Genomic DNA, 16136 nt, shown 5'->3' on the forward strand with positions numbered 1-16136 from the left:
TCTTAAAGTTTATTTGACTGAAAAGAACCAGCCCTGTCTTCAGTTTTTCCTCTACCTACATTTATCAATTGTCATTTTTTGACAGTATACTATTAACCATAATATGACGCTAATGAAGCAATTCACTTATAAATTTGGAAGTATTTGTTGTACCACAGTAGGAATATGTCAGACATGAAGTACTATCAAGACAATTCATGCTGATCTTTTGTATTCAATATACTTCTATACTACCCTGAAACCAATGAAATCATGTAATGTTAAAAAAGGCATGTGTTTATTCATATGTTCTTGATTTAAACTCATTGAAGAAATCTAAGGTAAATCTGCTAATTTTCATTGGCTGTAGACCATGCCTCGTATAGAATAAGCACTATCCTTAAGCATGATACAGAATAAACTTTTTGCTTGGTATTAAGACAATCTCTGAGCAATGAGTAGACAGCTGACCACAGTTGCATTCTCAATAAATATTGGGTCTTAAATTTGCTATATTTACATCAGAATATCATAAAGAACTCCTGCTAATTGAGGAGTAACTAATATTCTGGGATGATGACAGAAATCATGTTTCTGCTGATACTCTTTTTATTGACCTTCCAAAGACTTGTTCATAACGTACCATAGAGAAAGCTATAAGACCAGTCATGGTTGATGGGCTCAAATTAAAGCAACTGTAAGCATGTGAAACTAACTTGAATTAATCTTGTGCAGTATTCAGAGTTGTTGGTATTTTGTTTACAGTAAAATGTGAGCATTCCAGAAATTCTGGCAAAATACTTCTGCTTCTGTGCTCATATGAAGACCACAAAGCATTACAGTTTGATGATGAACAAAGTAGTTTACCACTGCTGTGAAAAACAAGCATATTAAGGATGCTTTTGACACCTTCTGTCTCTTGCCGCTACATGAATTCATATTGAATATCATGACTTGCAAGCTGAGCATATGTCCTCTAAATTGCCAGCCTTACAAAGGCAATGGTAAAAATAAAATTGTCTTCGTTCTGCTGCTATCAGCAGAAGAGATGTTCATCGAGTCAAATATACAATTAAAAAAATCTCCTTTTTCCTCTTCCAGTTGCAGAATTATAAAAACAAGATAACGGGAATGACAGTTAGAACTTAAGCCCACAAAGAAACATCAGTGTAGTGACAGGAATTGTTTCAGTTGTGGAGGCTGGCTCTTACAGAAGAATTTGCTTAATTGAAAAGGAGGTCTAAATTCTCCACGTAGTTTACTAATAGTAAATTTACTAGTAGTCTCTTATTAAAACTTTATTATTAAACTTTACTATTTATTAGTAATAAGAGACTAAAAACCAAGAAGAAAGTCCTAGAATGCAAGATACTGAGCTGAAGGGACTGCTAAACCAGCCAAGAAGAAATGCCAGGCAGAAATCCTATCTTATTCTTGATCTAAACATTTACCTGCACCACTGAGATCAAATTCACAGTATCAAACTGCTTCTGAATTTAGATGTGTGAATTGTTCCTTTGAAAATCCTCCACTCATTTCTTACAAACAGCAATAATGCTTGGGGGGGGGGGGGGTTGAGAGAGTAGGAATTTATAACGTATCTATTTGCTGGAAGTTTAACATGAAATCTAAGGAGCATGAAATTTGGCCATCAGCTGGAAGAGGCAGTGAGCACTACAAAGATGCTGACAGCACTCACTTTGCTGGATAGTGTCTGGGCTGCCTATCAGAAAAAAAAATCAAAAAAAAAAAAAAAAAAACAGAAATGAAAGAGATTTAAGAACAAGTAACAGAAAATGACAATCATAAGACCTCTCTCTCTCTCTCTCTCTCTCTCTCTCTTTTCCCTTGCCTTTTGCAGTGAAGGATTATTAGAAATCCCTGGAATTTGTGGGAAGTCATCTTTGAAGCCTTTGGTGTAAATTGAAAATTTTCATCATTTCAGGAGAGACATTTATCTGATGATAAAGTGCTTCTTTACAGTCTTGGGAATTACCCTTGACATTATTAAGGCATAATATATAGAAAGTGAAGAAGCAACACTTCAGAAAGGCTATCCTGGCAGGCAGAGCAGATGTCGTTTTTTGTCGTGCAGATTTCTATTGCACATCTCCATTAGACCAGGAGTCTTGTACCTGACGGTGCCGAGCACTTAAAAGTAATCAAAGTGAGGTCTGTGAGAATGGGTTTTACACAAAGCTGAGCCCTGTTCTGACCGACTGCAGGGCTGGTGCTCCTTGAAACCTCATTTCTGGATAAATTTGATCAATCTTAGTGGTAACTTTCATAGCTCTGTAGGTTTCTTTTCCAAAATGATGCAGGAGCCAGAATGCTCCTGCCTTCAGTGATTTGCATTGCCAGGTACTGATGATTATGGGATTTGGGAAAGAATATTTAGTTTGAATATTAACACCCGTTTAAAACTTTTTTTTTTTTTGTGATAATAAGTTTAAGTTTGCCTTCAGTGTAATTCTTAAATTTTGTGAATAATATATCCTTGATAGAAAAGATTTACAGGAAACTATATTTGTTTGAAAAGATTAACTGGTAATGAAAAATGCATGTGTTGTTTCACTAAGGTAGTACTTTGGCTAAGAGAATGGCCTGCTTGAAAATAAAGAATTTGCATGTTACCAGCAAGTTCTCAAGAACTATTCAAATATTTTTGTACCACTTAAAAGATTTAGTCATCTCTACTTTAAACCATGCAACTCCATGTTCCTTCTTCGTTGTTTCTTCTTTTTTTTTTTTTTTTTTCTTTTTTTAAATGTAGTATGTTCATTTGGAATGGTCAATCTTATTTCCTGAATATCTAATATCATATTTGATTGTGAATGTATTAATTGTATCTACTAAAACAGGCTTTACGAATCTGTTTTTTTAGGTTAGGCTAAAAAAATATGGTGTTCAGTATAAGCAAAAAATTGTCTAGTCTCAGAATAAAAATGGTAAAAAAAAAAAAAAAAAAGGTAAATCAAGTGGTAAATCAAATTTTTACATGGTAAAATCAAGGTAACATTACATTTTTATGTTACAGCTGAAGTTCTATAATGCAAAATTCTATACTGCAAAATATCTAACTCTAGAAATAACATTAGTGGTTAATCAACTGTCATAACACATAACCTTAGGAAATGTTTCTAATGATGTTCTCCTTCAAATTCTTGTTTGCAATTACTATCTTCCACTGTCATCTAGTGTCCAAATAAACTTTCTGCAAGTGCTTAGTGATTAAACAGAAAAATGAAATGCTGCTTTTTCCCAACTTAAATTGAAATGAAAAAAAAACAAAACAAAACAATCCACAAACAAGCAAACCAGACCACAACAAACAAAAACAACTAACAAACTAATCAAACAAATTTATTCCTAAACCTTGGGTATTTTCTTCTGTCTCTGTAGTTACTCAGTCTTGAAAAACTCTCTGTAGCTGAATATGCATGTCCAGCAAAGAAATGTGAAATGGAGAAGCAATACAGAGCTTTGAAAAACAACAGCATTACAAATGATAGTTGAAGGAACAGGGACTGCAGGTCCTCCTTGTGTCTGAGCTTGAAGGGAACTAGAAGAATGTGGGCTAGGAGAAGGCACTGTCAAAATGTCTCAGCACAATTAAACATAAGAAGTAAATAAACATATCTAGTGAATAAAGATATTAAGATATTATTGAAAACCAAAACAAAACCACAACAAAATAACAACTAAAACCCTGGCAAAACAAGAACATGCATTAAATATATTCCATGCTTTTCCATGGAATCTGCCTCTTTCCCACATAAAGTAACAAGAAAGCAGACGTGGCAGATTTGAGACATTCCCCAATGCATTTTTATGGTATTTCAGTGAGCACACTGCCAGTACGGTGCAAAATTGAGCCATATCCAATAGTTTCCTCTTCATAAACACCCCTGTCTATCATTCTGATTAGTATTTCAATAGAACTTGTTAAAGTATTGCACTGAGAAAATTTGACAACCATTTCACAGAAATACCAATTAATTTTCAAAGTGAAAGATGATATGAAACTTGTTTCTCCTTACGTGTATTTGCCACAGCCACCTGACCAAATTCAGTTTTCATTTCACAACATTCATGTAGCACACAAGACATTCTCGGAAAAGGGGGGGGGACTGTGCTCACATATTGATAAGAAAATAGGATTTAAAATAAACTTTGATAACATGAGATGTCATATATGTATTTAGCCTTGCTAGAATTAGCTTCCAGGAACCACAGCACCAGACTCTAACAACAAACTTAGCCCAGGGCATTAATATCTGTTTTTGAATGCAAGGTTGCTGCCAAATGTGCATTACCTGTTTACTTCATAAATATAATTCCAAGGGCAAAAATAGAAGTATATTGAAGTTAAATAACCCAAGGTGACATAAGGCCCATTTATTATTACATAACATTAATAAAAGGCTGTTAAAAAAAATGTAAAAAACTTGCTATTCTCGATTAAAGTACATACTGAATTTTAGTAGGTAAGTGCAATAAAAGTTTTCATCTGCTTAATGGGATTTTTCTTAACCTTTAAGTTCTTTTCCTGTATTTAGTAAATATGTAAATAACCTACCATGTTTACCTGTTTTTAGTCAGAAAGAAAGAACTTACTGTCACTCTCTTTTAGTAGGTGATTTTTGTCTAATGTTAAAATAAGGTTATTAGGTTATTATATAGCCTGTTAAAAAGGCTACATATTAAGTCCCAGTATGTCCTTTAGAGAGGTCCATATGGAAAATGCAAAAGACACTTGGAACCCAATGAAATAAGTATGTGCATTATTTATTATCCTGTCTATTGCCTTACCAAGTAACTAAGGAAATTTCGGTAGCTTGGAGTTCTGAAAGAGCTTTAATGCATTTTCTATAGAGAAAAAAAATATTATTCTATAAATCTGAATGTTAATTTCCTTGCATTATGGTGTGCAGAAAGAAAATCTAACAGTAGCTTTAGAAGTCAATAGAAAATACTATACCAGGGTGGCTGTCCCATCTGCAATGTTGCTTTAAGAAAACAGAAGAAAAAATGTTCCAAAAAGTTTTTTTTTTTTTTTTTTTTAATATGAAATTATTCTTTATTTATTTTTGAACACGGTAAGCTTCAATTGAAACATAACCTTGAAACCCACTAAGCAGCACAATACAACTTCAGTCCTTTGTGAAATGAAGTCTCTGTGTGTCTAGTAAAGTATCGAAGTATTGGTACTTGAACTTTTGATATTGTGCTATATTGGACCTGCTCTTTGCTAGAATATTAGAAACATTCAAGGACATGCCTTTTTGCATAGAGTAAATGACATTCAGACAACTTTGTACTCATCAGACTATAAAAGAAACAGAACAAATATTAAATTCCTTTCTGAATCACTGCCTAACCTTAGCAAGCATTCTACGTGCCAGAGGCAGCTCAACAGTAATTCCTAATATAAGTCTTTAATGAAAAATATTAAAATTCACATTCAGGCTTGCTAAATTAGATATTTGGAAAATAATTAAGAAGCAAATAGAGAGAAAGAAATAAATCGTGTAGGACTGACATGCAGACATGCAGGTTATTAGACCACTGTGTTGGTTTTAATGCATATATTCACTTGTCTGTTCTGGGACTGATGCTCTACTCATTTGATTAAAAAAAAAAAAAAAAAAAAAAAAGATTAAGAAAATATGAAGCGTGAAAACTTATGAAACCATGCATCACGAGCGGGTTTGGTTCCTAAACATACCCCTCATTATATACGTTTAAAGAGAAAAACAGTAACTCAGCTCTGAGAGCTCTGCTTGCTTTCAGGCAGAATCAACGTGTAAAGACTAACAATGTCCTCTAGCGTTGCTTTCTCAGAACTGCAATATAGTGTTGCCAGCAATAAACCACAGCATCCATGAAATAGGTAATTCTAGACTGTATTCAACTATGTGGTGTAATGCATAAGATCTTTGAGAGAAGAAAAAATGCTTATTCTATTAAATAAATACACCAGCAGAAGTACTCTGTCGCTTCTCTTAAAAGCTAGTAAAAACTTATGGAGCCCTGTTTGGATTGATAGCTCCTGTTTCTGACTATAGTAGGGAAAAAATTTCTGTGCTCTTCTTTGCCCCTGGATGGGGAAGAAAGACAATGGCTCAGCTGAGAGGCTACTCCCTCTGGCTCTCAGGACAGGCAAGACAGGAGGAGTAGGAGAAAATGAATTAAACCCCAACAACAAAAGCAAGTGAAAGGCTATTACATTTCATACTGTTGCTGGCTATGCATAACATCCTACAGAGCTTTTGTGGGGAAATGATAGAGAAGCAGTGCTTTCTAAGACAACCTTCATGCAGGGATAAGGCTGTTACTGTCCCCTACGCAGACAAATACCCCTGTTGCATATTGGCTTCAATAGCCATGAGCCTGAACAGAAAGAGCCTAGATACACAGACGTGGTTAGAAAAAGACAGTACTAGTATGTAAATTAATTGCTCGTTTGGACTTGAGAGGAAACACAATACTTCTCTTTGGTAACATCACAGATATGCCAAGAATCTTTGGCCTTAGTCCCACAGCCCAGACCTTGCTTTCAGATCTCTGGTGCATCTGTTGGAGAAGTGAGATCCATTCGGTTCTATTGAAAATACCAACTGCTTCAGAGTAATTAAAAAAAAAAATAAAAAATTGTCTTTAGGGACAAATTGCCAAAGCAGGATGGTTAAAAAGATTAATCAAAATCTGTGGAAGCCATCTTACAGAAGGACTCCAGAGACCTTCATAAACACAGCTGAACTGAAATCACAAAATAATCTTCCAGGGTTCTTTCAGAGTTTGCTCTGGTCAGCAGGCACTGAAGAGTGCAATGTTTCTATGTCTAATTCCACTTTTGGGTCTGGCTTGCTCTCACTTGCTCCTCATTTTTCTCCTTCTTAACCTTTCTTCCTTTTCAATGACAATATTAAGCACACCGCTGAGCTACTGCTTGTATCTGCAAGACATATATATTTATATAATATATATACATATTTATATACATATAATATATAAAATATTCTATATAATATATACTATATATTAATATATATTAAATTTATATGATATATAGATATATAGAATATAAAATATAGAATATTTTATATATATATAAATATTCTATATTTTCTTTAATTGCCTTTATTTCATTGCTACTTGCTGTGTAAACAGATGTGTGTTTTTTTTTGTTTGTTTGTTTTTTGTTGTTTTTTTGTGTGTGTGTGTGTTTTTTTTTTTTTTTTTTTTTTTTTGGTTTGGCTTGTGGATTTGTTTTTTGTTTGTTAGTTTGTTGGTTTTTTTTTTCAGAGTACACCTATGCAATTCTCTAGTCGATCTATATCTGCAACTTGAGATGATTTCTATTGCACAGTTTAAGAAATGTAATCCTGCCATTAGAGAAAAGAGTGACCGTAAAGCCTACAGGGAAAGGTTTGACTCTGCTAGCCCTCAATGGGTCACAGCACTACTGGTGGCATAGCTGCAGCGACACAGAACTCAGGCTGGGGTAGCCAGTTGTGAATTTCCCGAGTTCACAAAGCAGTTTTGCAGCCACGGCTGGGCAGGTGATGCTTCGGCTGTGCTATCACTAATGAAAGACGCACATTTCATGCAAGTTCTGCTCCACATCTGCGGCCTGAAATCCAATACAGAGCTTTGGCACTGTGTGCGAGTTGTGGGACGAGCTGTCTGCAGCAAAATCACAAAACATCCTGGCACGTGCTAGAATGTACCTCACAAAATATTAAAAGGGACAATGAACTTAGGAGGGTGTGAGAAGCAATGGCTTTTTGAGATGGTTGTCTGGAGTATTTCTGAATTGAAGATAACCACAGGAAATGCTTGAATTTCTATATGCCTCTGGAGAGCCTGATGCAAAATCAGTCGTAAGCACACTCAGACTATAAGAAGCATTTGGAAAAGATTGGGCTTCTGTGCTCCTATGAACTAAGTAAACTGAAAAGTGGAGTTACTACTTGGAGAAATAGTAAATTAACAAAATTATGACAGTTTATCTACCTCTGTCTTTCTAAAATTACCTTTTTTTTAAACCAGCCAGAAATAAAACAATTCCTCTTGCAGATAAACCTACATTATTCATCAAGTAGAATGTGTGGCTGTTTAGTGACCACCAATAGTTTGTCTCATTCAGAATGGGTGTACTTTGGTCAGGTAAGGGGACATAGATAAACTTGGCAATTCCTTTTGCCTAGTCTTCCAATGGGAAAGGTAATGAGCAAAACTGGAAATCTGAAGTCCATAGCCTGTCAAGGCATGGGTCAATCACTCTTCTGTTCCCCGAATCCTAGAACTAACACTAAGCCCATAACAAGCTGCTGAAAATGTTAATGACATAAAAATTGTCTAGTGCTAATCAAGGAATTTACTAGAACCTGGCTAGGGATTAATAATTTGAGTGAGTAAATCCAGGTAATTTGGAGTTCTACACTGTGGTCAATTAAAGTTAATACAATAAAAATGTGAAAAGCAGGGAAACTTCAGAAGACTAAAATGCGGAGTTCTAAGGTCAAGGCAATTTTTGAAAGTTGCAAATGGATAAAACTAGTTAAAATCTATAGTTTGATGTGACACCTAAAGAACACATTTTCATCATGATGTCAACAGTTTAATTCAGTTAAAACAGCTAAAAGGATTAAGAATAATGTTAATACTGCTCAGAATCCAGGAAAATGGATCCAAAACGGTAAAACTTCATTGACTCAGGCTATATATTAGAGGAAACAATAGACTCACTGAAGCTCATTTCTTCACAGTTAAATCATGAACACAGAAAAATTCTTATATACCTAATTTTGTATATATTCTGAAAAAATAATAATTAAAAATGAAACACAGATCCCGAACCAATCTTCAAGAAAAGAATCCTATTCAGAATTTGATGGTGGTGAGATTACAGTTTTGACATAATTTTCTTACTTTCCTGTGCCCAAATGATTATGCAGATAGTGATCTGCATTATCGCTAGTTTTCTTATTTCAGCAGAAAACATTAATTTGTTCTTAGTAGAGATTTTTACCCGTTAATCTCCATTTTGGTGTCCTTCATGCATTGCTGCATAAATATACTAAATTCAATCATTTTAGAAATACATTCTAGAAAAATATTCATTTTATGATATTTGAGAATTTTTAACTGCAAAACAGCCTTCCACAATCTCTATCTCTTTAAATAATTCCCTCTCTGCACTGCTTCAACAATCTATACATGTTTTTAAAATGCATAGGGAACATAAATGATGCAATGAAACCAGCAGACTTCAGAGTTGCTGTATTGCAAAGCTCAAATGCAGAGCAAATTCCAAAGCTGCAAAGCCCTGAAAGAGGATTTTGCCAGCACCCACGGCTTATCTCATCAATGAATATAAAAAAGCTTCTAAGAATGAGTAATGAATGCAAGTACACTAAGAAGTCAGATTTTTATTTTTTTATTTTTTGAAAATGATTTAAAATCTAGCTTAAATTAGTCTACTCCTACAGTATCTTTTAAAAATACTTTAACTAGGTGCTTAGGGATGGTACTTAGGTATAGCCTCTTCTGGTGATACGAAGAATCACCACTTCAGTTTATTCAGTTAATTGAGGTCAATGACTAATTCTTTGCATTAAGAATCTGGGAGCTAGAAGAAAATGATGGTTTTGTTTCCATTCCATTCAGGAATAAAAATGAATAAAAATGAAACAAAAAGCACTGAATGCTACCAGACCAAAGGAGGAAAAAATAATTCAATATGTTAATAGGTGATATTTTCTCTTCATAACATCTTCATTTAAGCACAAAGTGGGTTTTATAAATTTGGTTTGAGGATCTTAATAATCTATTTAAATATAAATAATAAATTATATCAAATGAAGAGTTTCTGCACTTTGAATTTCCAGTTTGTGTAAATAGAAAGCTTGTGGGTGGGGGGAAGTTATACGCTAATATAAAATCCAAGCAGTCCTTTTTAACAACAGCAAAAGAAAACAAACAAAAAAATGCCCAAGTTACTGACTTAGATTATATGTAATCATACTTTTTCTTGCCTTTAAAAAATAGAGTGCCCATTAAAATCTAAACATAGGAGTGGACATGATCTAGAAGCATATGAGGCTATCTCAGGGCAGTGCCTGCTGAAGGGCATCTCCAGGCTGGGTGCTGGGAGGTTGGTTAGCTTGTGGCCTGGGTTTTCAGCTGGGTACATCCCAAATCCCTTTTTCATGAATAATGCCATTTGAACATGGCTTTGTGTACTGTGCCAGGGTTATAGTGAGATACAAAGTTCACTGCTGGGGCTGAAAGGAGCCTTACCTCACAGGTAAGCCTGCACCCCTTGGTTTGTGAATTATTTCTTTATGGTCACTGATTCAGGACAGGGACTGATGCAAGTCATGAGAGGATGTGATCTGTGAACAGAAAGACTATCAGGTATTTAGAATGATGTTTTGCAAATGGGAACAGTGTATCCCATGCCATAACTCTAGAATGAAGAGATGTCTCCACAGCTTTCTAGCAACTTAGGCCAAACTGAATTCCTGGGATAACTTCTTGAACCCAAATATCTGCTTATATAATTAATTTTCTTGTCTGTGGGAATTAGGTTTAACATTTAAAACTATCATTGTATATGTGAATGTGACTTAAGTGCTGTAAAAAAAAAAAAAAAAAAAAAAAAAAAAAAACACAAAATAAACAACAAGCTGTTACACATTAAAAAGTAAATTCTATTTCCAGTAACATGAAATAGAAATACTAATATAGCAATGCCTTTATATAATTGTAATTATTATTACTGTTGCTCTGTGTAGTCTTTAATGCCTTACTTGTTTGGCCTTGTGTTCAGTATCCTCCACGTGTTGTGGAGAGGAGGTGGTGCAGGAAGGTCTGGTTGTTACATTACGTACAAACGAGGTCTCTAAATCAACATGAGCAAAGAGGATTTTTATATGATTATTCAGGTGGCCTGTGTTCCTTTCAAAGCTCCTGCTCTTAACCACTTCTGAAGGTATGTCCATTCTGACTATTTTATCTGAGGTTTAAATGTCATTTGCATGTTTCTGCCCAGGACCAAAACCTACCTGATCGCATGACCTAAATGTTAAATTGATGCTAAATAATTAGCTTCCTGCTCAGAGCTCAGGCAATGAACACAAAAAAATCAAGTTACTCACTTATGAATTCAGAACCTGTGTAGTCAGAATTACAGAAATATATTGGGAAGAGTCACGTGGTGTTAAAATCACTGGTTAGGAATGATCCATAAAAGGGTCAGAGGGAGTGGTGTGCTTTCAAAAATGGCATCAGCTGCTCCTGAGTCATTGACCATTCAAAAACAAATTACTGAGAGCTTATGGACCAGTCTGTGCTCTGGAAAGAAGCAAGAGATGGGACGGTATTTGGTGTTTGCTCTGGAGCGCCAGGCTCCATTAAGGGATAATCAATGTTCTTGAAGCCTCTCTGCCTAATGTAGAGGAGAACTTGTGTTGTAGGAGGCTGGTATTTACTTTGTACACTCCAGTTCAGAGCAGAAATACACTTTGTGCTTTAAAAACCCTCACTATTTGAAAAAGTGATTAACTTATTTTGTTGCAGGAAAACTTAAACTGAAAACAAATACTTGTTCAAGATTTCTCTAATAAAAGATGCCACAAGGACTCAATGAGTGTGAATGGAGAGACGAGGAACTTAGGTATAAAACGTCAGCCTGGCTCAGCAGGGAAGGAAAAGCAGCTATCTCCATTATCCACCCCATCCCCCTAGCCCCCCAAAAAGACAAAATTGAAGGGAAGTTTATAAAGATATCAAGTGTAAGGGAAGCAGAAGTACACAGGGACAGTTATGGGCAAGTAGAGCTAAAGAAAACAGGAAGATGTGGTTTTTCAAGTACATTTGGAACTGAATAAATACCAAACAGTATTGGTCTATTACTGGCAAGGCAGGTTACAACTGCAGATGAAAAAGTTACAGAAAGATTGATATGCTACTTCCCCATTTGATACTGACCTAGTGCTACCAGTTCAAAGCATATGCCTGACAGAAGTGTTAGGGATACACTATGGGAATAAACACTTAGGAGCAGAACTCGAGGAGTTAGCTTATTTGGTGTTATGGAGAAAATTCAGAGGTGCTAAGGAATCATGTGTGAACAAACATCTCTAGAAGAGAAATATGTAAGAAATTAAATGGCTGACAGTTAAACTGCCCATCTGAGGTAACAATATGATGCTAATTAACCACTGTAATCACAGAAAGTTTAGATTAACACTGGATGTTTTTCTTAAAACACTGTTATTCAAACAGTTTTCACAGTCTTGTCTCATTTGTTTTGGGAGTACTCAGACTCAGTCATGTCTCCTAGTTTTCTTTTGGAATTAAATTACATCAGTATATATATATATTTCTCTAAAGCATTTTCACTCAAAAAGCATTCTTGACTTTGTGAAATTACAACCCCTATAGTTTGTAGTAAGTAGCTAACCAACCTCTCTTCATTTTTTTTCTATCTATAGCTTTGGCTTGCAACTGGAATTTTTAAGTATAAATCACATTTTCAGCACATAGTTTAATATACACAATCTATTACAAAGTGTGTACTTAAACAGACGTTGCAGAAGGCTAAATGGGCTAAAAAGGCTAATGTTGTCTGCAACAGCTAAGGTAAAACAGACTACCTTTTTTTTTTTTTTTTTGTATCTACACTGTGTTTCAACTTCGTACATAGGTCTACACCCACTTATGGCAGCTGTCACGGCCCTCAAAGCACAAACAGGCTGTGCAAGCCCTTCCAAGGGGCCTGGCTGTCCTGCTTGAGGCCCCTTGTGTCATGGTGTGGCCGTGGGGACCTGGTCAGGCTGTGTGGGTGGCCCCTGGGGTCTGCTCCCCTCTGCTCAGGAGCTGCATTTACATTTCAGCCCTTGGCCTCGGCCTTTTCTCGAGCTGCACTGCAGCTGTGGCCCCGCGGATCCTGATGCGCTGTGCTGGCTCCACCCCAGGCCTGCCTTGTCACCACGGATTTGCCTCCCTGCCATTGACCTGGTGGCTGAACCAGGTTTTTGTCACCAGACCTCTTTCTGTTACAGTGGGACTGCACTATTTATTCACAGACAGTGCCCCTGCCAACCTCGCCACCAGCCTCAGCTGCCAGCTTGCCTGCCCTCGCAGAGCACCGCTTTCTTTTTGGTCCCCAGCTACAGCTGCATGAACATACAACTTAAGAGACATGTTCCTTGGTACGCCAAATTTAGCTCCCAAAATTAAAAGCACACAGTGAAAAACTCCTTCAACCTCGTTGGCTGTTTTACAGAATGTGAAAACAATGTACCGGTGAATCCTGAACAATAAGTTGAAAGAATAATAACTTAAATACAGCGCTTTGGAAATGTGAAGAATTATCAGCAACCCCAAATTAAAGCCTTTTATATATATGTCCTGGAGCAAAATAGTCTTCATAAAATACAGCTTTTCAGGGCAGATGTGCTAGATATTATGTTAAACTTTTGCTTGTTTTTGTTCAGACAGGTTCGTGAAAAAAAAAAAAAAACACACACACTGTAATTAGTTGCTTGGCATGAAGTGGCTCTGGATCACTTTGAGAGGAAGCAACATAATGAAATGTTACAAGATCAAGCCAGACCAACCTGCTCTGCTAGCAGTGCTTTGCTTACTCCTGTTCCTGCTTCAGTCCTTCCTGAGCTGCCCCTGAAATCAAGGTGTCCTGCACGTGCTGGCAAAGACTGTACAGCCCTTCTTCAGTGCCTAGAGCCTTTATGCAATTGCGGAAAGCCTGAATGGCAGAGGTTCTTTGTTAGGAAACTACCAAGCCTGTTGGCACCGCCACTTCAGTGTCTGAGTATCTGCTGTTGCTTCTCTCATTGACCCTCAAACTGCAATAGGTAACTCCCAGTGGTATCTCCTCCAGATACTTGGCCAGACAAGTTCAATGAGGCTCTCTGGTGCTTCAGGCTTACTAAACCTCAATGTTTTTTTGTTTGTTTGTTTGTTTGTTTTTAACTTTGGCTTACCTCCCTGTTTAGAGTGTATATAGCACTTGTTAAGTTCTAGCTGGATGTCGTTCCCTTCACAGTACAGAAGATCAATCCTTCATCGCATTCAATTAATTTATGAAGGAAAAGACCATTTTTGGAGATAAAGTTAACTTCTGTAGAACACTTGACTGATGTAATCACAGTTCAATTACCCAAAGCTGCCCTGAATTGCTCAATTGCCCCGATCATATTTCCCATAAAATCACGTGTGCTCATTTCAGTAGCAATGCCTTCTCCGCTCCAGTCACGGTTGTACTCCGGAGTGCCAGAGTTGTCTTCCACAATGTGGGTAACTAGGCCATGTATCCCAACAAGCTACAGGAGTCAGAAAGCACCGGGTATCAGGTGCCACAAGGTGGCAACTGGGGGTAGCAAGGCCTTATTTACTTGCAAAATCCCATAGCAGTGGTGTTTTCCAGGAACAAATACCTGTCTGCACAAGCTGTGGCTGTTCAATGTTACTTAACATGACAGGCAGGCAGCAAGCTCTTCAACCTGACAGAAGTAACTACTTCAGAGCTTACTGCGAGAACCATAAGTCTGGTCTAGCTTGTAAGAAAGTGTGTTTTCTGGCTGATGAACTAAAGAAAAAATAGAATTGGGTGAAGGGCCGTGCATGTAAGATTTAAACAGGCCTAAGAGGAAACCTCAGGTGAAGGGAAGAAAACGCGCTATATAGTGCCCCTAGTTATTTTATTAAATGCATCTGTCCTGCAGGCTGAAAATGAGATGCCTGTGCTCTTGCTTTGCATTCCTCCTATGTGCTTGCTTCCTATTCTGACCGGGGCATCGTGCTTTGAATATTGTCTGTTCTCTGACCTGCTGCCTATGGTACATGTTACAGGAGAGGTCACGGTGGTGCAGCACAGAAGACATGACCCAGCAATACGCAGAAAATATAACACAAATAACATGATATGGAGAAGGTATGATGCAAGGGAGCCTTGCTTCTTGTGAGGATGCCTTCAACCCCGGGCAGGCAGCCGAGGCCGAAGCCCCTTCACGCCGCCCTCTGCCTCGCTCTTTTGTGGGTGACCGCACCACCGGAGAAACCAAAAACAAAAGGGAAACCCGAAAGCGAGGCGTGCAAGGTTTATTTTCGCTTTCTCAGCTCAGGAGCGAGAGACCAGCCCCCGAGGAAGCTCAGGGGCTGCTTCGTACCAAAAAAAAAAAAAATAAAAAATAATAATGTCATGAGACAACTTGGGGAGGCGGCAAGGGGACCTGGGGCGGGCAGACGGGGCCTTTCTAAGCTCGGTGAGGGCTGCAATGAGCCTGGCGGTGGCCGCCGCGGCGCAGCCCAGCCCCGCACGGCCCCGCCGCTTCCGCCGCCCGGTTCCTCCCTGCCCGGGGCCGCCCCCTCCCGGCGTCCCCCGGCTCCGGAAGCGGCTGCCGACAATAACAAACAGCGGCGGCGGCGGCTGCGCCCCGGCTCCCCCGGCCCCGCACCGCCCGCTCCCCGCCTGCCTCCAGCGCCCGGGGCGGGGGGCGCCGCTGCCTCCCTGCCTCCCTCCCTCCCTGCCGCACCGTGTGTGGGGCTGCCGCCGCCGGCCCCCGGGGTGAGTGGCGCTGCGGGGGGGGTGCGGTGGTGGTGGTGGGGGTGGTGGGGGGGGACGGGCACCCCCGGGTGGGTTGGGGCGCTCCCTGCCCGCGGCTGGGCGGAGGAGCCCTGGCAGCGAAGTTGGTCCGAGGGATGACTCAGCCGGCCTGTGCCTCCCGAGCAGGCAGGCAGGGTTAGTGCTGGTGAGGGCTGACCGGCTGCCGGCTCGCCCCTCGGCTGCTGTCTGCTCCCCTGGGGGCCAGCCGTCCCCTGGTTGTGACCCCAGAGTTGTGCCGGGGGTGCAGCTGCTCACCTGGGTGCCGGGGGGGCAGAGCCTGGCGTCGCCGTCTGTCTTACCTTATCTAGAGGTTAAAGGAAAACAAACCGAGGTGCTGAGCAGTAACCTTGGCGTGTTAGTTTAGCCCTCTGTTAGCCCTGGTTGTTTTTACTCTGCCGTCTGTTTCGTGCCTGGAGTAACCGAGCGGTGCCCTCGCGTTGGAAGTTTCGCCTGTGTTTCGTTTTGGGAGGTTGGGTGGCTTTCCCACCCCTGCCTAATATTGGGAGGAGGTGGTTGG

The 16136-nt window shown here is 38.9% G+C and overlaps 1 protein-coding gene across 2 annotated transcripts in view; it reads left to right on the plus strand.

The window, feature by feature from the left end:
- Window positions 1–15425: 15425 nt before the first annotated feature.
- The window catches only part of RB1CC1 (RB1 inducible coiled-coil 1), a 74678-nt gene continuing 73967 nt past the window's right edge, over window positions 15426–16136 (plus strand). For both annotated transcript variants that reach the window (XM_082752248.1, XM_082752247.1), the window contains exon 1: window positions 15426–15580. The gene's annotated coding sequence lies outside the window, so the exon portion shown is untranslated. The remainder of the gene's footprint in view (window positions 15581–16136) is intronic.

This window comes from Aythya marila (assembly GCF_965140915.1).
Source record: "Aythya marila genome assembly, chromosome: 2".
Classification (NCBI taxonomy): Eukaryota; Metazoa; Chordata; class Aves; order Anseriformes; family Anatidae; genus Aythya; species Aythya marila.